At 43.1% G+C, this 23,443-nt stretch overlaps 1 protein-coding gene across 1 annotated transcript in view; it reads left to right on the forward strand.

Moving 5' to 3' along the window:
- The first annotated feature begins 6,786 nt into the window (after window positions 1–6,786).
- Window positions 6,787–23,443, forward strand: part of klhl29 (kelch like family member 29) — a 232,935-nt gene continuing 216,278 nt past the window's right edge. The window contains exons 1-2 of the mRNA XM_075459139.1: window positions 6,787–7,065; window positions 22,019–22,087. The gene's annotated coding sequence lies outside the window, so the exon portion shown is untranslated. The remainder of the gene's footprint in view (window positions 7,066–22,018; window positions 22,088–23,443) is intronic.

Consider the following 23,443-nt stretch of genomic DNA (forward strand, 5'->3'; position numbering starts at 1 on the left):
GACTAAAAGGAAGGGTGGATGGCAAGAAACCATTGTTAATAAAGGGAGAAAAGGCTGAGGCCAAATCACACAAGAAGTGGACAGAAAATCAAAGGCAACGAGTCTTATGGAGTGATGAATCCTCCCCAGAGCCTGGACCTCAACATTATTCGAGCAGTGTGGTATCATCTTGACAGAGAACGTAACGAAAGGCAGCCGACATCCAAAGAAGAGCTTTGGAATGTCCTTCAAGAAGCCTGGAGAACTATTCCTGAAGACTATTTAAAGAAATGACAAGAAAGCTCGTCTAAGAGGGTTCAGGCTGTGCTGAAGAATAAAGGTGCTCAGACCAAATATTGACTTTCAAGCGTGTTAAAATTGTACTCAGTTTTTACCCTGTTTAATGAATTTCTATTTAAGTTTGCACGTTTCATTAAATTGGAGCATCTATTTCCCCTTCTCTTCGCAAAATGTGAAGAAATGACAGGTGACCCAAGACTTTATGTATAGACTAAGTCTGCCCCCCTTGGCAACATGATGCGTATATTACTTTTCTATTTCAATGGTTCTAGAGTAGTCAAATTAACATAAATAGCCCCTCTGTTAGCATTAGATTTTCCCATTTAAAATATATCATTTCATATGATGATCTGGGTTGCATTAAACACGCTGATTCCGATATATCATCGGGTGAGAATATTATCATATTAATATCTTTAGAATAGAACAAATGTATTTTTTATTTTCCAAATTTGTTTTATAGACTCAAGTCATGTAGAATTGGCTGAGCATGGGGAGCTTTAATGTAAGTGGTAAGCCAGAATCATCCATGTATGAACATACACATTATTAATAAAACATTTTGAGTATCTGAATAAGTTTGCGAGTGAGAACATATCTCAGAGGATTGAATCCAATTTTTCCAAGTGAAATCTTTAGTTTTAAGAACCATGCTGTGGAGTGTAGATTTTCCCAGAGGTCTTATATTTCTACTATTAACAACTGTTGGTTGTATGTAGTCGGATTAAAAAATGTCTCTTCAGGGCTGAGTTTAGTTCATCTAACAAGCTATACTGGAGAAACATTTCTTCATTTCACACCAGTCAGATATTTATTCAGCAACACTGCAAAAAAAAAAAAAAAAAAAACTCGCACACACACACACAAAAAAAGAAAAAAACATAACAAGTAAACTCCATTAATCAATAACCTTTAGAAACACCTTCAGCTATAAAATCTTGAACCAGTTCTGTGTGATATTATCAGTCTCTCACATCATTGTGGAGGAATTGTGGCCCACTCTTCTTTATAATATAAGTTCAGTTCATCAAGGTTGTGATCATTCACTTATTCACAGCAATTCAATCAGGTTGAGATCTGGATCTGGATCTTTGCAACACCTTGATTGATTTCTCTTTCAGATATTCTGTTGTAGATTTGCTGCTGTGTTTGGGATCGTTGTCCTGTTGCATGACCCAATTTCGGCCAAGCTTTATTTGTCAGACAGATGGCCTCACAATTGACAATCGGCACAATTGTTCCTGAAGTCTAGTGGTTTTGTTCAGATGTAACTTCTCAAACCTAAGCTGTGCTGCCATGTTCTCCAAATAAGCCAAAATTGTTCAGTCTTTTTCGAATTGTACTGTTATGAATGCTAACTCACTGCTTCTGCCTTTTTGCCGTAGTTTTTGTTAAAGAAATAATGACACCGAGTAATATGGCATGTGTATTCCATGTGTCATGGTTGCAGGTTTCATTTACGAACCAGACGATTGTTTATTATGTCCTGATACTTAAAATCTTGGAATTGAAAGAAGGTGTTTTTTTCTCTTTTCACGTGACTCCCTATTAAGACAGAATAAGACAGTAGCATTAATTTGGAACAGTAGAAACCACTAGGATCATCAGCTGTTGCACATTGTTTGAGAAAGATATTAGCGCAGAGCATGCAGCTGCAACCCTGGCACAGGTGGTGAAAGAGGTGGCTCCGATGAGAGATGTAAATAATTGCTAGAAAGAAGCTGATCCTGTGAAATGGAATAAAACAAAAATAGAGATAGAAATAAAAGAGAGGGTTTGACACACAACTCTCAGTGCAGGCTAACTCCTGCAAAGCTTTTTTTTAAACATGCTCTTTGACAAGAGACAAAACTCCTGGATTAAAGGACTAAGACTTTTCATTCATTCTCTGTTTCCATTCCTTTCCCTTGAAATATGAGGAAAGTAAATGTATGAGCAGCAAGATAATGGGAAACTCATGCGTGCCATTTGTTTTATTTTTTTTTAGTCCACTTCCCCCTGAGCCCAATTACTACAGTTCCAGACTTTGTCACGTACACTAAAGGGTATGAATAACACAATGCCCTGCAGAATCTCTGGGCACTCCAGCTAAGTAGATGCAAAATAACATGTAAAAAAAGCATGACAAAACAAATTTTAAACAAACCCGTGCAATTTATCCATTTACTTATTGCCGTCACCACCAATTTACTACAGTTCTGTTCATTGTCTGACAACAACGCTCCATTGTTGTGTTCTGCCTCTTGCATTGCATCTTTATTGAGGCTGCCATTACCGGGGAGTTGTACTGCACATCTCCCTCACATCCCGTCTCTCCCCCTTCCTGATTCGAGTCGTGCTGCTCAACGTACACCTATCACCATCAAACAGTCCCAAAGAGCTTGCCCCATCATTAAACATGATGCTCATTTTCCTTTGGGAGTGTCGCTCCATAAAACCAAGATCTCAGATAGGAAGCTTCATTGTTACCATGTAAAAGGACTCTTTTAATTCATACCACTACCTGCAGGCTCCGAATTGGCTCACCGGGCTCTACAACAAAATAGTACACACCATTGCACGCCATCTCACACTCTGCCATGGCTGAAAGGCACAGCTGAAAGACTTCTGAAATTACTGCAGGATAGAATTTGACCCTTGATAAGACTTGCTATCTGTTCTGCCAAGTGTGACATTTTGATGCAATGCTGGATGTCTCAGGAGGGGAGAGCACTCAAGTATTTTACCCAAGTAGTTTGGAGAGCATACACTTAAGGTGTATATCAGTGAGCATAACTCCTACAGTGTGTTATCACCATGTTATTTTTATTCTTTTTTCAGCACTGCCATGTTATTTTACATGCAACTCATTGCACCTTTATTATATTTACACAGTGTATTGTTATGGGATATAAGCTGTTTACTAAAAGATGATTTGGAATGCAGGTATGGATGCTAATGGAGTCCTAGTGCCTCTACATTGCAGAGGAAAACAATTTACTTGCTTTTTAATCCATTGCACTTAAAGTTAGCTAATTAAATGTGTCACTCCCCTACAGTGGAAATTTTTCAACTTCTGCTTATTGCTTATTAGATTTCTTTTAAGTTGCAAATCAAGTAGAGCTATACTAGGGTTTCACCATTCAAACTGGATGCATTAATACTGAATAAGCTTCCAAAAAACAGAAATATTGTAAACACTTACAAATTTGCTCTCCTGCGACTGACGAAATTCTTTATCTTGAGGTGTAAACCCCGTTTCTAGAAATGTGTAATTGCATCATGTATTAGGGCCTTTATCAAGCAGGCACAAGTTCAAAGGGAATTATTTCCTGTGTGTTTACTGACCAACTTCACCGCATTTAGAAAATATTAACAAATTCAAAATTTGATGCCAGCAACACAAAAGTTGTTTGAAAGTCATAGTTATATCGGCCCTCCTTTTAATTGATTCTTAACTGATTCTCCCCCTCATAACGCGTCATGCTTTTTAAAAAAATGTGAGATCTAACCTGTAGGCAGGCAGTCATGCTCACACTCCGTATCTATGAAACCATGTTGCTGAAAGTCACATGGAACGATGGTGGCATTGTCCTGCTGAAATTATCACTTACCTTCTGGGAAAATATGTTACCTTGATATGTCTCTCCAAAACTGCCATATCCTCCTGTGCATCAGTGGTACCATCGGACATATGCAAGTCATCTATGCCACGGGCGCTGATGCATCTCCATACCATTGCAGATGCCGGCTTTTGCACCTCCACTGATAACAGGCTGAATTGTCCTGCTCGTTTTTTTGGTGCGCTTTCCTTCTATCCATCTGAGATGAGCTTATGCTCAGAGAACTCGGGCCGCATTTCTGTGCAGAGTTGATATATGGCTTCCTCCTTGCATAATACAGTTTTAGATTACATTTCTGGATGCAGCACACTGTGTTGGGTGAAAATAGTTTTCCAAAGTACTCCTGAGCCCATGTGGCTATATTGATCACGGTGGCATGATGGCGTCTCATGCAGTGTCGCATGAGGGCTTGAAGGTCACGCGTAACAAGCAGCGATTTCTCTCCTTGACCTTTTACGCACAGTGATTTCTTCGGACCCCCTGAATCCTATCACAATGTCCAGCTCTGTGGGTGTTGAAAGACCAAAGCTTTTCGCAATCTTAATTTGAGACATTTTTTTTTAAGTGACTGATAATTCTCTGACCATAATTGGCATAAAGTGGTCATCCTGGATTAGAATGACGAAGCCTTTGGTGGACACTCCTTTTATAGAGAATCTATGAACCCTCAGCCATTGGAAATGACTTTACTGATTGTGGAATCCTCCAGAATGCTGTTGCTTGTTTATTCTAAAAACCTTTCTGTCTTTCTTTGCTTCTCCACCAACTTTTTTGAGTGTGTAGATGATGCATCAGATTCTAAATCTATTTTCTAAACACACAGAAAACACTGAGGAATCATTCCCTGCTTTTTGAAGCACATCCAGCAAACTATAGACTGCTCAGGGAGGATGAGTTGAGGAGTGCAGGGACACTTGCAACACCTGCTAACAAAGGTAAAGTTGGAAAGAAAGACGTGGGGAACTACAGCCTTGCGGTTTGAAGGATGTTCACAGAATGTTCTCAGAATCTATTGTTCTTCAGGGAACCTTTTTGGAAACTTCTCTTCGGGCTCCCCAACAGTCACTATAAGCCTCAGAACTTAACAAACATTTCTCCCAGCAGAGACTTGAACTTCACACAGGGTAGAAAGAACAGAACTGTTGATAAAGGCTACTTTCCGCTCAGGGCAGATCAAGCTTCTACGCTTGGTAGTTCACTGTCACGGCTTATAAGTACATTTAATGAAACTGAGTCATTGTTCCACCTGTGCTTTCCTCTCTCAAGCAAGTTAAAATGTCTGCCGGGGAAAACGCTCAGCCCGGGATGATAAGCAAATAAATGGTAATGCAATTATAATGCAAATAAACCTACAGACAAATAAAGACGTAATTGGTAAAGGAGCTTATTCTTTGCTTTAGGAGACACATTTTTCAAATGTCAGTCAACCTGTGCCGTGTCATTGCACAACAGTCTTTCTCCATCTCACATATACTAGCCTGTCTTCAGTGCTGTCTAAGTAGATCTGGTTATCTTTGATGTTCTTTTGCCATCGAGGCAGGAAAAAGTGCTGCGACAAAATAAAACAGTGCGAGAGCGTCAAACCGAACAAATTCAGCCTTCACTCATGCTGTTACGTACATGTATGACTTTTCCTAATGCAACATGACCTAGCATCAAAAAGATATAGAGCACAGGTGTTTCCACTCCAGGCTAATTAGAGCTCTGCTCTGGTTGAAGTTGAGTTCTAATGTGAGGGGGGCACAGATGTGATGTCACCAAACACTAATGGCTACTGATCTTGCCCTACCTTAACAATTTACTGATGAAGCTGTCAGTCAGAAACATTGTACACGCCTACGCAGCCATGAGATGAGAGCTAATTAAGCAGGTTTGTACCATAGGTGGATACTATGCAGTCAGGCTGGTGAATTCTACATCATGTGGTTCTAACAGGGTGAGTCCATCAGCTGTTAAGCCACAAACAGAAAGTGTTAAAAGGTCATGGGCAGAACTCAAATGATGTCTTGTGGATTTAAAGGTCCCTGTCTGAATCAATTGAACATCAAGTAGCCTGTCTTAAAAGCTGCCAAGATAAAAAGTTGGGCTTTCTGAATAGTCCAAAAAGAAATCTTCAAAATGATATTCCTGCATAATCAATTGATTGTTTACACCTGTGTGTTTCTGCAACAAAGCAGAATGTCTTGTGTGAAAGAGCCCTAATCTCGTTGCAGAGTGCCTATCGGCTCCTGGCATTGCAGACTTTCTTTTTTTTCTCTTTGAGTCTCTGTTTGACCACATCATTTTGCTCATTGTGTTCATGGAAAAGTGGTTAGGGAAGCAAAAAGGACATTGATTTTCTTTTGGGTATTTGTATCACGCCAGAGAGAGTCCTGTTGATTTTCATTCCAGCCATCTAATCAGAGGCTGATTTAGAACCAGTGTGCTAAGTGAATGTAATTATCAGCATTTAACAACCCAGCTGGACAGAAAAGCTGCAGTGCTTTGGCTACCGCAGGACCAAGAAATTAAAAACAGGCAGCATTTTTTTTTTCTTTTTTTTCCCCTCTTGATGGTCAGGAAAGCCCTCTGTAAAAGTTCTATCCTCCCGGTATGAAATAGTTGCTACTAAACAAGATGTTAAGTAATTATCATCGTTCATCTTGTGTTGTTCATGTCGCAAATGGAATAAAATGTAACTACATGTGGATTTGCATGAACCTTTGGAACTCCCATTACGGCTGCTAATGATCCCAGCACCCGGAGAGGACAGCTCTACTGATGCTGTGTGCCAGTGCAGCTCTGCAGGTGCAAGCAATTTCACACATTCGCGGGTGGGTGGCGCTGTAGGGCTGGTGTCAGCAAAACAAAGTGAAAGGGGAGGAGCAGCATCGGGAGTAAAGTGGCCACACGGTGTGCCAGTCGGTCCGAGCAGCCGCTTACATCCCAGATCCGCCGCCGCGCAGCGAGCACACAGAGACGCGCCTGCCAAGTCTAGTCCACTCCACTTGGTGACGCGCACAGCCGAGCACGGACAGGACACTTACCGACCAGCACATAGCCGCTACCAGCGCACAGTGTTGCTTCATTCGCTGTAAAATGCAACTGCAGTCTTTGCGGGATAAAGACAGCATTCATACATAATCAGCGTCGCAGCGAAACAAGGACAAACGCCGGGGGACGGGAGCAGCGAGCGGCTGGAGAGGTAAGCGCTCAGTCCAGCGTAGGTGAGAGCAGTCGCCGCGCCGACTCTGTGCACACTGCGTTTTGACAAGCTTTGTGTTTGGAGAGTTCCGACACGGGCACTTGTCCTATAGTGGATGAATGAGGAGGAGGATCGTCAGTTTCACTGCCAACCCTTAGCTGAGGACCATAGCCTACCGAATGGTGTGTGCGGCGCTCGCCTTGTGCGCAAGCGCTCCTGCAAATAGGGGGAGAAAAAAAAAAACTATAACTTCTCGTTTCAGAGGTCCCCAGAAGGAGATGGTCTTTGGAAAATCGTGTCGTAGAGGATGCCATATAAGTTAAATAGAAAAATGTAGGAAGGCAAGGAACATTTTTTTTGTTTAATTTTATGCCAGAATGGTGCGTAAACGACCAGTCCAAATAAAGCCACTGGTAAACTGACATGTGGTAGTGGCTTTACCTTTAACTGCACCTTTGAATTTGGCTGCATACTGTCCTGAAAACAAACAGCTCAGCTGTTCCCACAAGCGCACATATTGCATAGGAAAGCTGTCTCGGTGTATTTATAGAGTCCTCTTTTTATTAAACTCGTAGCCTGCTGTAGACGAGACTCATCCTCCATGTAGGAAAGCATCGCTCATCACAAGTCCCACGTGTTGTGACAGTGAAGTGTTACTGTATGATTTGGCTGTGAACACTGATAGTAGGGATATTGTGCTGTTTCCCTGCTGAAAGTTAAAGATGGACTTTGTGTCCATCTATTTAGAGGTGCTGCTGCTGACCATTGCAAGTAGTCAAAACAGACTTTCCTTGTGAGGGTAATGCCTGTCACTGTATTATCATATATTATCTGCAGTCCATATTTAGCATGATTTATTTCGAACCTGCATATCCAACAACACATTTGTCAATCCTCTCTGGTCTTGGCACTGATGCCTGTTTACGAGCTCGCCATGTGTGTGGGTTACTATATATAACTAGATGTACAGCCGCCAGACACGGCTGTGTTTCTCTTCCTTAATGGATGTACCCCCATGTTGTTGTTGTATTAATGGGCTGAGCGTGATGGGCCAACAGCAGGACACACTTCCCCACTGATGACATTTGAAAACCTAGCAGGCTATCGCAAATCAAGGCAGGGATTATGGGCTTTAGCTGTAGTCCTCACTGAGCAGACGGGGAGCTCAGCACTCGGTGAGGTAAGACAATGCATTTGCCTCAGAGCTGGAGCCATTTATCAGGGTCTTCTCACCTTATGTGCTGCGTATCAACGAGGACTGGCTCAGCATATTCGGAGAAACCAGTCGCTGTATGGGAACGGTCACAAAGCAGCGATTATGGAGAGATGTCGGCACACAAATCAGAGGTCTTAACAGCCTTGGTATGGTGTGTAAAGGTACAGAGGTTTATTGTTAGGCAAGTATCACCTCTGTAGAAGCATTGTAATCTTTTTAGTTTTGTCACAAGCTTCTCTCTCCTGTAAACTCAGTCAGGGATAATCCCTCTCTATCAAATGTGGTTTAGGTTAGCCTGGGGAACCGCTTTAGCCAGAGGAATTCATTTAGAAATTACCCGGAGGCATTTATCCTATTAGAAAAGGGCAGGCAAAAAAAAAAAAAAAAAACCCTGACTCTTGTTTTTCTGGTCAGCACATTTACAATACTTTAGCTCAAGGCTGCTTATTAGTTTTTATTTTCCCAAGAAACACTATAATTCTGCAAGGTCAGGGTGTATAATTTGGCCACAGCATTAAAAACACCTGTCTAACATTGTGTTAGTGCAGCCAGAGGAGCTCTGACCTGTCTGGGTGTCCCGTGGTGTCGAGTCGGATGTTGGCAGTGGATCATTTGGGACCTGTGGGTTGCAGGATGGGGCCTCTTTGGATCATACTGGTTCCAGTGCATCTCCGGGGTGTTCAATCAGATTTGGATCCAACTCCTCTGGCTCTTTGTTGCGTTCCTCGAGCCACTCATGGGCAGTCTTTGTGATTTGATGGGTTCCATTGTTCTGCTGCCGTGGAGGTTGTGCTTGATCTTGAGCAGCGTTTAGGTGGATGGTGCATGTTGGACGTAAGATCCACATAGATGCCCAGGTGGCCATCAGAACTTTAGCTTGTAAAAATGTTTTAGTGACCTTAATAATGTGGCTAATCCTCAACAAACATGACTGCAGAAAGCCAAAGTATGTTTGTTCTCCCCCTCCGCTCTGTTACAGCCCCCGGAAAAACAGAATAGAGCCTCTACTGCTGTGTGAGACGGCAGCGTTGAAGAGATGGAGCAATTTCAGTTTTCTCTATCTTTTTTTTTTTTTAAGTGACTGGATAAGGCTTCCGTTTATCTGCAGCTTCTAACCAAAGAAAAAATAATGACATATGAATGTAGATGGCAATTACGCTGATTCTGTTGTAGCAGTGGCTATTAGAAGGCCAATCTGGACCAACATGCCCCGATCAAAACGAAGAGCAGTTGTGTATATTTTAGTGCCTTTGGTATGAGATGAACTCCATTCTCTCCAAGGTTAAAAACTGTTGTTGCGGCACAAAGATACACCCTTGCAGATTTTGATGATAATGAAAGACTGTGTCGTGAGTTACTTTGACTCAACGTGTACATATGGATTTATCAGGGGTCCTTTTCTGTCACTTCAACAAAAGTCTCCGTTACACTTTGGAAAGACCACATGCTCTCTAGGAATCCTTCTCCCACCCTTTGATCTGTCGCCTTATTGTTTGGAAGGTTCGAAGTGGCTTGAGAGAGAGGGAGGGGTTCCCTCAGATGGTTGTGTTTGACACCTCTCCCCACCACAATCATCAGAACAGGTTCTCTCCTGTATAGTTTCACAGACTTGGAGGATTACCGCACAGATGCATTGAAGATGTTCTGGCAGCACATAGTGGCTCACAAGTTCTTGCTGTCAGGTTTTCGGCTCCCTTTATCTGTTGAAAACTGCTGTGATCAGATTCTTGTAGCTTATAATGCTGCCTGCAAGCAGATAAAATGAGGTGACACTGGTACAATAATTTCAGCATTTGAAATACCCTGTTTTCCCCAAACATAAACCATGCAGGTTGCTCACCGACAGAGCATTTTAGCTTTCATCCTTGCTTTTGTGCAATTTTTGACATGATGAAAGATGAACAATTTGATTTTCCTGATGTTACTTGTGAATACAGAAAGAGCCTCTTAAGCTCGAAGTGCATCTTTACTGCTGCACTGCACTTAGCGATTGCATTTTAAGTCGGTTTTAAGCAGATTGTTTCATAATTGTCAGTGAGGTAAATCGCAGTGATTTTTGTGCTTGAAATGTGGGATTTGTTTGAGTAAAAGACTACAAACGTGACAGTTGCATTCATAAAAGGAAATATTCGGGAGGTGTTCTTATTTGCTGTCCTGGTGTGGGTTCTAAAAGATTGCTTTCTCTCTCATGTCTGTATGATAAACATAGATCTACAGCCAGCTGCTGGTTAGCTTACCGTTGCTTACTCTGGCACATATATCCCTGTAAAACCACAATGTTGTTGTTTTTTGCACAGCTTGAACCAGACAGCACACTGCTGCGGGGGGTGGCTGCTTCATTCTGTTGTTGTTTTACATTGTTGGACACAGTATTTGAATATTATTATTCTTATTATTATTTTTTTTGGGGGGGGGTATGTGTTTCCATAATTGTACATTAATATGTCTGCTTTTGTTTCAGTTAAGTTGACATCTGAATTCCCTCGCCATTGCATCCTAAGGGGTGCTCCCAGGTAGCTCAGGGCATGGTGCTTATCAGAGTTATCAAGAAGTCCTGTTGATGTGGAAAGAACTGCAGCTTAACTGACAGTGGGGCTTGAGTTAGATTGTCTGCATCTGTTGGGGACGACGGCAATCATCCAGGCGTTAGCTGGGGGCGGCAGCCGGTTAATTGTTCTGAAGTGGCACCGAAGTACCTTGGCCTCACTCATTCATTAAAAAAGATTCAATCGGCAATCAGCGTTTTGCCCGTGTTTTCGCCAGGAGTCTAAAGAAAAAAGGGTTTATCAGAGTTGAGAATTCATGGATCTCTTATGCGTTGGCTGGCAGCGTGTGTATTTGATATCAGAATGATGGAGTGAAAGGAGGAACCAGCTTCCAAAGGGGAACTGCGGTATTTTCAACATTAAGCCTCTTTTGAGTCGTCTGCAATGTTTTAGAATAGAATAGAATAGAACTACTTTATTCATCCCAGCTGGGAAATTATTTTGCATTAGCAGCGTACAGACAGTAAAAATAAGAATAAGAATAGAAATATAATAAAATAAATTATAAAATAAATGAATAAAAATATATGTACATCAAAGTGCAACAATGCAGTTGTGCGGTTATGCAGTTATGGTATTGAGATACCATAATGACACTTAACTGTTATTGTACAGGGTGATGGCATGTGGCAGGAAAGATTTCCTGTATCTGTCCCTTCGACAGCGGAGCTGAAGCAGTCTGTGTGAGAAGGTGCTCCGCTGTCTGTCCACTGTGTGGTGGAGAGGGTGCTGTTTGTTGTCCATGATGGATAACAGCTTCTTCCGTGTCCTCCTCTCCACCACGGTTTCCAGTGACTCTAATTTTTGTCCGAGTACAGAGCCAGCTTTCCTTATGATTTTGTCTAGCCTGTTAGAGTCGCTGGCTCTGATGCTGCTTCCCCAACACACAGCAGCAAAGAAGATGGCACCGGCAACAACACTGTTGTAGAAGGTCTCCAACATCCTGCTGCACACATTGAAGGATCTCAGCTTCCTTAAGAAATAAAGTCTGCTCATCCCCTTCTTGCACACAGCGTCAGTGTTGGATGCCCAGTCCAGTCTGTTGCCGATCACCACTCCCAGGTATTTGTAGTCCTCAACCTCTTCCACCACCTCCCCCTTGATCTTCAGCGGCTGTGAAGGCGTCTTCTTCTTCCTCCTGAAGTCGATCACCATCTCTCTGGTCTTGCTGACGTTCAGCCTCAGGTGATTCTGTTCAGACCACTCCACAAAGTTGTCCACCAGTGTCCTGTACTCCCCCTCCTCTCCATCTCTTATACACCCGACAACAGCTGAGTCATCAGAAAACTTCTGTAGGTGACATGACTCAGAGTTGTACTGGAGATCAGTGGTGTACAAGGTGAAGAGAAAAGGAGAAAGCACGGTTCCCTGTGGAGCTCCTACGTCACTGACCACCACATCAGACAGGACACTGCCCAGACGGACAGACTGTGGCCGACCTGTCAGGTAGTCAGTAACCCAGGAGATCACTGAGTTGTGGACACCCATCCCCCGCAGCTTCTCACCCAGTAGCAGGGGCTGGATGGTGTTGAAGGCACTCGAGAAATCAAAGAATGTGATTCTCACAGTGTCTCCTCCACCATCCAGGTGCATGTGGGCTCGTTGCAGCAGGAAGATGACAGCATCATCAACTCCCAAGTGGGGCTGGTAGGCAAATTGTAGGGGGTCTAGAAACGTCCTCACCTGAGGCCTCAGCTGGGCTAGGACCAGTCTCTCCATGACCTTCATCACATGAGATGTGAGAGCGACCGGTCTGTAGTCCTCTGGGTCAGATGGCCTCGACTTCTTGGGGACAGGAACCACGTGTGACGTCTTCCACAGCAACGGGACTCTCTCCTGACTCAAGCTCAGGTTGTACAGATGTACGAGTACAGGAGACAGCTGGCTGGCACAGGTCCTCAGGATCCATGGTGTGATGCCGTCAGGGCCTGCAGCCTTCCTCTGGTGTAGTCTATCCAGCTGCCTCTTAACCTGGCCTGTAGTCACCGTTAGCTGGGGGCTGGTGTTGTTGTCCGCAGTGGAGGAGGGGGAGGAGGTGAGGGGGAGGAGGAGAGGGGGGAGGGGGAGGAGGAGGGGGAGGGGGGAGAGGGGCAGATGGAGAGGTGTCGTGCAGGAGAATGCCGGTAGGTGTGTTGAGCAACTTGGGACAGTGTGGATGTGTGGGGGGATGGGGGTGACAGGGGGGTGGCAGGAGATGAGCTAAACCTGTTAAAAAACTGGTTAAACTGGTTTGCCCTGTCCAGGCTCCCTGATGTCTGCGTGTCCTTCCCCTTCATCCCAGTTATGTGTTTCATTCCAGTCCACACATCTCTCACACAGTTCTGCTCGAGTTTGGACTCAAGCTTCCTCCTGTAGTTGTCCCTGCATGTCCTCAGTGTCTCTTTGAGTTCCCGCTGCACTCTCCTCTGCTCCTCTCTGTCTCCAGACCTGAAAGCCATCTTCTTTCTGTTTAGAAGTGCCTTCAGCTCACTGGTAATCCAGGGTTTATTGTTGGAGAAGCAGCGCACGGTCCGGGCTGGCGTGACGGTGTCCTCACAGAATCTGATGTAGTCTGTGATGCAGTCAGTCATATTGTCTATGTCCTCCCCATGAGGCTCACAGAGTGCATCCCAGTCTGTTGACCCAAAGCAGTCCTGCAGTGCCTCAGCCGCCTCCTGTGTACACCTCCTCACTGTCCTGGTGCGCACGGGCTGCCTACTCACAAGAGGGACATACCTGGGAGTCATCCTGACCAAGTTGTGGTCAGACCTGCCAAGGGGGGGAAGGGCTGTGGCACAGTATGCATCCTTGGCATTTGCATACAGGAGATCAAGCGTTTTGTTTTCCCTGGTGGGACAGTCAACATACTGCTGGAAGTTGTTTAGAGTTTTGTCTAGTGAGGCATGGTTAAAGTCCCCTGTGATGATCATGAAAGCGTCCGGGTGTTGAGTCTGGAGTTTGGCAGCGGTCGAGCTGATGACGTCACAGGCCGCCGCTGCATCAGCTGATGGGGGGATGTAAACAGAAACAATGATGGCGGACGTAAACTCCCTCGGTAAATAATACGGACGCATTCCCACAGCCAGAAGTTCAATGTCTGGGGTACAGATCAGTTCCTTCACGTTCACATGACCAGGGTTACACCACCTCTCACTCACATAAAGTGCAATCCCACCACCCTTCTTCTTCCGACTCTTGGAAAAGTCTCTGTCCCCCCGCACCAAGGAAAATCCAGGTACCTCCACGCTGTGGTCCGGAATGAGCGAGTGCAGCCAAGTTTCCGTGAAGCAGAAGAACCCCCCTCACTGCTTTTTTGAATTTTACTGCTGTCTCCGGTATTTCCCTAATTTTGATTCTTCTCAACCTGCTTCAGAATGGCAAGTCATGTGCATGTCCAAAAAGGTTCGTAAAAGCACCATAAACGTCCGTTTTCAAAATCATCAACTCTCCGGAGTGGTTACTGGTGTGCACTGGTAATCCATATCAAATTTTGTTGCGAAAAGTTCATTCTGTCGTGTTTTATTTGGCAGCTCGTTCATGCTCGCACTATTTTCTTAGCCACCTCACAGCCGTGGATAAACTTCCGCTCAGCAGTTGAATCTGACTTGCTATACTCCACACCACTTGATGGCGGAGTAATATCAACGAACATCCAGTCTTCCATAGAACTCAATGGGATTTACAAAATGTCAATGTGAATTAATTTACTTGATTTACCTTCTAATTACTGTGTGAGTGGTGTACTTTCACATCAAGTGCAAATGACTGTGTAAATCAACACGCAAGGCTTGGTTTGCTCATGTCGGTTTGGGAACTAGTTTCAAAAACACAACCGCATACTCCCCGCTACGTCATTGGGAATCCCCACCCCTGACTTCCTCAAACAAACCAGCGAGAACATGCAGAAGAGACACCAAACGACAATGTTCCACAGAATTCCGAAGGATGAGCAAAGAAGAAGACTTTGGCTGGCTGCCCTCAGAATTCCTGAGACCACACCGGTGGAAAAAATAAACCAATACCGTGTTTGCGAGGAGCTAGCTAGCCACGGTTGTCTGGGTTGTCCCTGGCTACTTCATGCTGGTTTGTTTGAGGAAGTCGGGGGTGGGGATTCCCAATGACGTAGCGGGGAGTGTGCGTCGGCTGTGTTTTCCGCACCGGAAACTAGTTCCCAAACCGACATGAGCAAACCAAGCCTTGCGTGTTGATTTACACAGTCATTTGCACTCGATGTGAAAGTACACCACTCACACAGTAATTAGAAGGTAAATCAAATAAATTAATTCACGTTGGGCGAAATATTTCGATTGGCGACGCTAGCATGTATGTATTACGCGCAACCAAGCAGTGGTCAGTGCTGTGAGATTCGGACAATGCCTGGGCCGCCAGGAAAACGCTCCCACACACTTATTTATGTCTCGGGAATGCGGGGATACACTTAATTTGGCCTGGGGGTGGCGTATCCCTTTAATATTTTTTCCAAGACTAAGTGCATTCAGGCCATCTCTTTTACTGTCCATGTGTTCTGTAAGTAACACTGTGGTCATAGTTTCTGTGATACAGTTATGCAACGCCACCACTGCTGCGACTGGATGACGATGTTTACTGTCTGCTGTACAGCGAACGAACAATAACGATGAACATGGCTCAGGAATTTCTTTGATCAGTTCAGCTGTGTTGTCAGAAGCGAATGAGTCATCTGCAGTTCCTGCTGCAGCCTTTATGCATTCCTCCTTGGCTTTAAGTGGCAGTGATATCATTGCTTGAATATGATGTTGAATATTTTACATCAGTGGCTATTGCACAGCATAATCTGCTTGCTGAGACTCGGGGCAAAAGGCCATGAGCAAATGGCGTGCTTCCCAAGCTCTTTAGAAATCGGTGAGCTATGAAAAGCAGTCTCTTCAGCTGCCCTCTTGAACGTAGTCACTGAAGGACTAGTGATGCTGGTGTCGCATTTCTGAATAGCCTACGGTTTCCCTGTTCAGAGACCCAAATGGTCTCAAAATGCACTAAGCTGCGAACCTCTTACGCCCTTGGAGAGTTGAATTGGTGGATCACTTTCACTGTTGGTTTCAGTCATTTAAAGGAGCTGTTTCATTAAATTGAAGAAATGCTCGTAATATTTGAATGATAAATCACTTTTGAAAGTTTTGTTGATGGATAAATGTGCTTTTTAATGGACACACATAAAAAAAAAAAAAGTGTATTTTTGCACCTCATTTATACAGTACCGAATTTTTGGAAACGCTTTCATCACGTCTTTCATGTTTCGTTTGATGAAAAAGAAATAAAAGCAGAACATGTCTGCCTGTTGGAGTCCAGACTTCTCTGTGAATCTTTTCATGTTGTTAGCATATTGCAGTCTATGCTCTTTTTCTTCTGAGATCCCATGAGTTGTCAAACAATGCTTTTAGGGGAACCAACCTAAACATTTGGAACAATTTGCACAGATGAGGACTTAACTCTAAATTCAGCCTTGGCTTAAACCAAACTAATTTAGGGAAAAGGGCATTATGAGAATTGAACACGCGCGTAAACCGTCTGAATCCCCTCTGTATGTTTGAGGACAGGGGTTGTTGATTTGGATTTGGACTCAGGCCTGTGAGGCTACATCTGGGGCCCCTCTGCCCTCTGGGGGTCTACCGTGTGAAGAGAGACTCCACAGGGGGCAGGTTAAGCCTGTTAGCCCTATATGAGGGTGAGTGGCTGCAGAGAACGAGGTGGACATGGAAAATCGTTTTCATCTTGTAGCCCATCACATAGCAGCAGCAGCAAAAACGGCTGCTGGTTTTTTTTTTTTTTTTTGGTCTGTGCAGGCCCTGTACTACCCAGGCTAAATGGGAATATCTTCTCAGCCGCTACTCGACAGCCACAGCCCCCCCCCCCCCCCCCAGCATCTCTTTTTATGAACTTTTGTCATTTTAACAAGGTGCACTTTACTATCTTACCTTCACTTTGGCATAAACATCATCTATAATATAAAACCCATTCTAGGTGTGGCTGAGCTGTTTAAAAATGCAGAATATAGCAGGCATGTTCGAGTGTGCACTCGTCCTTAAAAGGTCGCGGATGTATAATGTAATAATCTATTAGAATAATTGAATCCGCCTGGAGGAGAGGGCTAAAAGTGAGGCGCGCCGGAGCAGGGTTTGAGCCGGAATGTCAGACTCGGACCAGGTTGGTCTGCTTGAAGGCGAGCCAGACTTGAAAACACTTGAGGAAAACATGTCTCACCGGTCACCCTACGACACTTGAACTCATTTGCTTTGCCTGTCTTCTCAGAACCATGGGGGAAATTGCAATAAAGCTATTTGAGCTGTGCTGCTATCATTCCAACAGCACTATTATTGATGATGTGCCTCAGTAATTTTGCAATAACTCTGCCATTTGGATCGTAAATTCAGAAGAAATCATAGAATAATCTAAATTTTCCGCAATATTTGATATCAAGCGGTCTTTCCCAGAAGTCCTCCAAAATCATTGTGACCTCTTTTGCTGTCCTGCATAAAGTGGTCCGAGTCCATCTTTCATTTCAAAGCTTTTGCTTGCACTCTATCTATAAAACTCCCAATGATTTATCTCCAGTGAGGCCTGAATATGCAAATATTGCACAATTAATGGAAGCATACAGCAGTGGCTCACAGCCATGTCCGATTTGCATACTCCAACAGTGAAAGTTGAAAGGTGGCTTTTGAGTTAAGAGGATACATAAATCCTTTGTTTGCAGGAGGTGTGATGTGCATCTGTAATGGGGCCCTATTTACAACCTGTTTGCCTTCGCTTGGATGTATTCTTCCAAGGACCGCAACAGATTATAAAATATTTGCTCCGTGCACTCCAGCCTTTATTAATTCATGCTGGCAGTGGATTTTTTCCCTCCATAAATACATGCACCAGGATCATTAATTGAATTTTGAAATTACAGCACAGCATATGGCAACAAAATATAAATGAAACTGGCCTGTTATGACTGACTGATTATTAAAATGTTGTCGGTCAGGGTAGTGTCCAGCTGCTGCCATTAATACACTGTTTATATTTGTATTCAGAGCCTATAAAAAAAAACATGGCAGTTAGATGGGCTGCCCAGCTGCCTCCACTCAGGTGCAACCCTGGTTACTTAACCTGTTTTCACATCTATATAGTTTGTTGAAGTAGACTTAAAAGTCAGGCAGTCGGCACTCGCATCTGCAGCCGAAGGAAGAACGGGGGGGTGGGGGACCAAAGAGAAGTAAACTCCTGCTTGGAAAAACATGAAGGCCAGTGTTTTCTGCCTCGTCTCTGTGCAGCTCACGCATTTTATGTCCCGCAGTTTGGCTGTTTTTTTTGTATTCAAAGACACACACAGGCTTTCTCCGTGATAAAAAACGACCGTAATGTTAATAAGGCGCCAGCTGAAGGTGGTGTTGTAAAGATATCTCCTCTCACTGCTCTGTGCTTGTGGGCTCCAGCATGCTTTTGTAGCTTTACAGAGTCGACTTTTCATGCTCGCAGCATTTGTGAAATGGGCCTATCCAAACCCCCCCCTCTCGCTCTCTGCTGAGGACATAAATTCACTCACCTTTTTACGTGAGAAATTCTCGACCCATTATCATGCCTGTTGCTGACACAAAGGTGAATGTGATTTGTCATTTGAGTATTCCCTCACCTTGCTTTTGTAGTCTTATTACAAGGCTCGAATTGTGCCAAGAGTGCCCTCACCCTGAAATGAATAGTCCACTTGAAAATGACTCCAACAACCTGTCGAGAACGGAGCCGATCTGATGACAGCCGAGTTTGATTATTAATGGCAGCTCTCTATCTCTCAGGCCCTAATTGGTCTCTGCTGATTGCTGAGCGTTCTGATTAAGAAATGCCATTAAAATTGATGTATTATGCCTCTAAGTGTTTTTTCTTTTTTTTTCAAATTTTCTTTTTTTTTCCACACTTCGATTGCTCCTTCAATCAATTGATAATTACATAGATGATTTGTAGCCGTGCCTCAATTGGACAAGTTTGCAATAATTGTCATGACAGAACTTTCTGTGCACATCTTTCGGATTAACGAAGGAGCAGCTTCTTCTGTGAAATGCATCTAGGGAAAATGTAAATGGCAGGTCCAGGAAATGATGCCACCGCGTGGTATTGCCACACTTCTGAATCAAAAGAGGGGGATTTATCTAGATTTTATCTGTTATCTGTAATTCTTTTTGAAGAATTGCAAAAGTCCTTCATTAATGACTTGAACTCGGAAGTTTTTTTTAATTATTATTTCACAACAGATAATGGATATATATATATATCTAACAGATATTCAAACGGATACTTTGTGGGAGCAGGAAAAAAAAAGTATTGGTTAATGACTTTTCTTTGTGGAGTTAATGGAAAAACATCTCTAATTTCACGACAAAGTAAACCTTCTCCCTGTAGGCTTTGACTACATTCTTGGAACAAATATATAAATAAATAATATAAATTCAAGGTTTTGTGTAATAACTTAATTTATTCTTTTTACATTAAACCATTGGATGATTAAGGATCCATATTGTGAAATGTTACGGAAAATAGTCTTTATAGTTGTAGGTTAAACTACTTTGGAATTGGAGAAATGAGAGAAAGCAGCTGAATGCATTCGAGGGAGACGATCATGATGGCTTTTGAAACTCCTTTCTAATTTCTGCACAGTTGTTCTACATTTCAATGAGGTTTTTCTCAGTTTTTATTGTAGCCCTCTTACATAAACAACCATATGTCAGAATTTTTTGATTCTTTAGACTTGCACTCGGTGCAGCAGCAGACACACTTTGGCTCCGCGAGGTGATGGTGGAAAGAATTGGTTTTATACCAACAGAGCAACTGTCTTTTATCATCCTCCCGAGGAGGATTTGGCAAGGTAGCCGTTTCCATTCTTGCACAGTCATCACAATGGAAATCCTGCTTTTTTTCTCTCCCCAGGATAAAGAAATATGCCTTCATCCACCATTTTTCATCTTAAAAGGAAAAATACTGTCCAAAATCATGTTGTACAGACTGGATGCATTTGACTTGGAAGTAGAGTCAGCAAAATGTGATGAATGAGCGTTCGATAACGTTTCACTTTTGGAAAGGGTTCCTTCTCTGCTTTGCAGCCCCTCCTGGGAAAAGTCTGTATCTTGAGTGCGTTTCTTTGAAGCGGCACAGATGCTTCAACTTTTTCACCTGACTTTTTAAAAATACCTCTTGGTTGCACACCTGAAGGAGAGAGCTGGAAATGGACCTGCGCAAACTTAGAATTCTGTGATTATTTGCTGCCCGGCACTGCAGGAGCCTTTCAGTGCCATGCCAAAAACGGCAGGTTTTCTCCATCTGTGTTGAAAGGTGAAGACAAAATGCCACAATTGGACTTTTTTGTTGTGTTTCAAATTGTAAGAACTGGTCCATTTCAGGAAAATAATATGTTTGTTGTTTTGATGAAAGGGAAGCCTAATTTACCTTGTTGCTCTGCCTCATGGTGCTTCATGTACCCAAGAGGCTGGGAGTGAGCATTAATGTGCCTGTTTAAAGTTGAGTTTCAGAAAAAAAGAAGGCAGTATTCATCGTGCGAGTGGAATAAGTTATTTTCATCCTAAGAAGCAGGATTCACAGCTGTAATAGTCCAGTGTGGCTGCCGTGTGTCCTGCTTCATGGAGCATATTTCTCTGTTTGACAGAGATTTTTATTTTACAGTTCTTTATTTGTCTGTTCATTTTTGTTAAGGGTATGACACACAATTGTCATTTAACGGCTGAACTCTGGGTTTGTAAAACGTTGTAAGTAGATAGAAATGATGCTTTCCCGCCTCCCTGACCTCGTAGTCGCCCATCTACTGTCGATTGATGGAATGAGGAAAACATTTGCTGTTCAACTGTGCATTTACAGTAGAGGTAATGGCTGTCATCTCATCAACCCCATATCGGTGATTGTGGAAATTAGTTTTTTCTTCATGTAGTTATCTTTGTTTTCATAAGCCCTGCACCAAGCCAAAGTATCAGCAACACTTTCATCCACAGTCCCTAACCGCTGCTCTTTAGCCTCTTTGAAACTTTTTTTTTTTTTTTTTTTTTTTTTTTTTTTTGCTCTGATATGTTTGACTTCTTTATTCGTAAATGAGCTGACTTCTTATGATTTTGCTCAGTAATACTGACTCTACTGTCTCTTGCCCATTTTTTTTTTTCCTTTGTTTTGAGGCTAATTGGCTTCCAATTTTCTTTGTACTTGCTCCACACTTTTAGACACAGCTTACTGGGAACAACCAGCATCTTTTTTTTTTTTTTTTTTTTTTTTTTTTTTTTTTTCCCCACTCTGAGCTGAATTACCGTCTTGAAGGAGTTTTATAATCCTTTCTATTGTTTCCATTGGCGGCTCTCTGTGGGGTTACGTTACCGGTCAGTCAGCCAGGTGCAACAGCACCTTAACATCTCCAAGAACTCTTGTAACTGCAGACTAATTGACATAATTAGACTTGGGCAGTATTTGTAGACTTGGGCATAGTATCGCTGGTATCTATAGTTCTCATTATTTTAAGTTGTCTTTTATTTTTTCAGCCTCAATGCAAAGTAATAAACGATATCCACAACGCTGATTTCCAAGCAGAAACTCTCTAACAAAGAATGAGATGTGGTGACTTCCAGAGGCTGCCACCGGGGGGGTGGGGGTGTCAGATGATCTCCGTTTTTACCAACACCAGCATTGTTGTTGTGTTCCACAATGAGGGCCTTTGAAGCCTCTTGTCCCTGGCAAACCTTCCACTTTGTTGTCATTTTGAAACGAGCACAGCCTTCAGTTTGGTGTATAATTGTCGTCATTTTTAAGAAAATCTCGCTAAAGCATTCATTTGCTGCCAATCCCGCAGAGCTTTCCAACCATATGCTGTTAGTTTGGCCTCCTCCCACTGCCAAATTATCTGTCGCTGACCTCTAATATTCTCTCAGGGCCATTGGACAGCTACTGATAGGTTTTTTGGAGTATGCTTCTGTGTAGTTCATCTGTTCTCCAGACCAAAGATGACACTAATAAATCTCTTGATGCAGATTGTTCCACACCTTGAATGTGTGTGTTTTTTCTTTTAGTCTTTTGAGTGAAGGGAAGAGAACGCCTGATTTTTCATCACGAACAGATGGTGTACACAAGAATGTTATGGCTGCACTTTCAGATGTGATCATTTTCACTTTTAAAGCCTCGCCGTATTCACCAACTGTTTTTGTTTCTGCAGGTGGAGACGGCAATACTCAAAAGATCCAATTTGTCTGTGATGAGCATCCCCATCCACCAGAGACCAAAGGTACTGTAACATACCAAAAGCTCATTATCTTGTATCCATATAAAGATCATATTATGAGACAGACTTGGGTGGCTTACCCAGGAACCCCCCCAGAAAAGCTCACAGTAAAGTATGAGTCACATTGCTCATCATTTTATTATACACATGAATGTTCTGATGGGGAAACATTCAGATTCAGAATGCTTTAACTTGAGTAATTTGATCAAAGTTATTATTGAAGTAAAAAATGATTTGGTTATAAAAAAAGAAGGGTTTATTTGTACTCCTCCAATTCCATTTTAATGAGCTGAACTTGATTCCTTGATATAAAAGTGTACATGTGGTGTTGGCCTGGTTTAGTGGGGGGTTGATCGTCCGGAATTATTTGATATACGGTGTCCTTAATTCTGCTCGACTTCCCTGCTGTGTCCAGAAAATGAGCTATGTTTGTCTTTGTTTTTTTTTTTTTCCCCCACCGCAATAATCTTACGATTCTGTCAGCAAGCAAAAGCAACTTGGTCTCGGAGCAATTACAGGGTTAGAGTCTGGTCATTAAGAGATAGGATTACTCCTGGGCCGCGGGACCCCAGGAATGTACAGACCCCTCTGGTGGTCTGCTCACCGCTGATGAAATGGAATTGAATTAATGGGGTTGCCCACTGCGAGGACTGATTAGAACGACATACTGCCTTTGATCCCTGCGCGAGGTGACCAGGCGTGGGCGCCACAGGCATTGGAGGGGGGTTTGGGCTTTGTGTCTCTGTATATTAGTGATTATGTGTATGTGCCCGTCCTAGGTCAGTGCATCACTGATGAACAGAACTCATTATGTGGGGGGTGGGGGGGGTGTTCAGGTGTAAAATCATTGCTGTATGGTATTTGGTTTGTGTGCTGACTGTGGCCTTCGTTTGTCTGACGCTGTGGTGCTCCATGCTGTGTTCAGCTTTAACAAATTAGCCACCGCTCTGCGTGCATTTCAAATGGCTCACCTGCGATCCCACCCGCAGCTTGTTTTTTTTTTTACCGTCTGAAACCTACAGTGGTAGGTGGTCACATTTGTTGGTATGCTATAGGCTGTTCTTTACTGTCTGTCACGATTTCAAATGAAATGATGAAATTCACGAAGCTGCAACTGTTTAATTTTAACAGTGGTATTTATTACTCAGTAGTAATAGGTAGTATAGAAGTTGATGAGGACCACTTGAGTATAATATTAGGCCTTTGTTTGCCAGGGCGCTCCCTGCCTCAGTCATTAAGGCGCCAGTACACACTAAGTGCTTGTTGGAAGGAAGTGCATCCTTCTGATGTCGGGACTCGTGTGGTGCATCCAAGTTTCTCTTTTTCATTCTTAACAGCCCCTTTTTTTTTTTTTTTTTT

This window comes from Odontesthes bonariensis, chromosome 24, assembly GCF_027942865.1.
Source record: "Odontesthes bonariensis isolate fOdoBon6 chromosome 24, fOdoBon6.hap1, whole genome shotgun sequence".
Classification (NCBI taxonomy): domain Eukaryota; kingdom Metazoa; phylum Chordata; class Actinopteri; order Atheriniformes; family Atherinopsidae; genus Odontesthes; species Odontesthes bonariensis.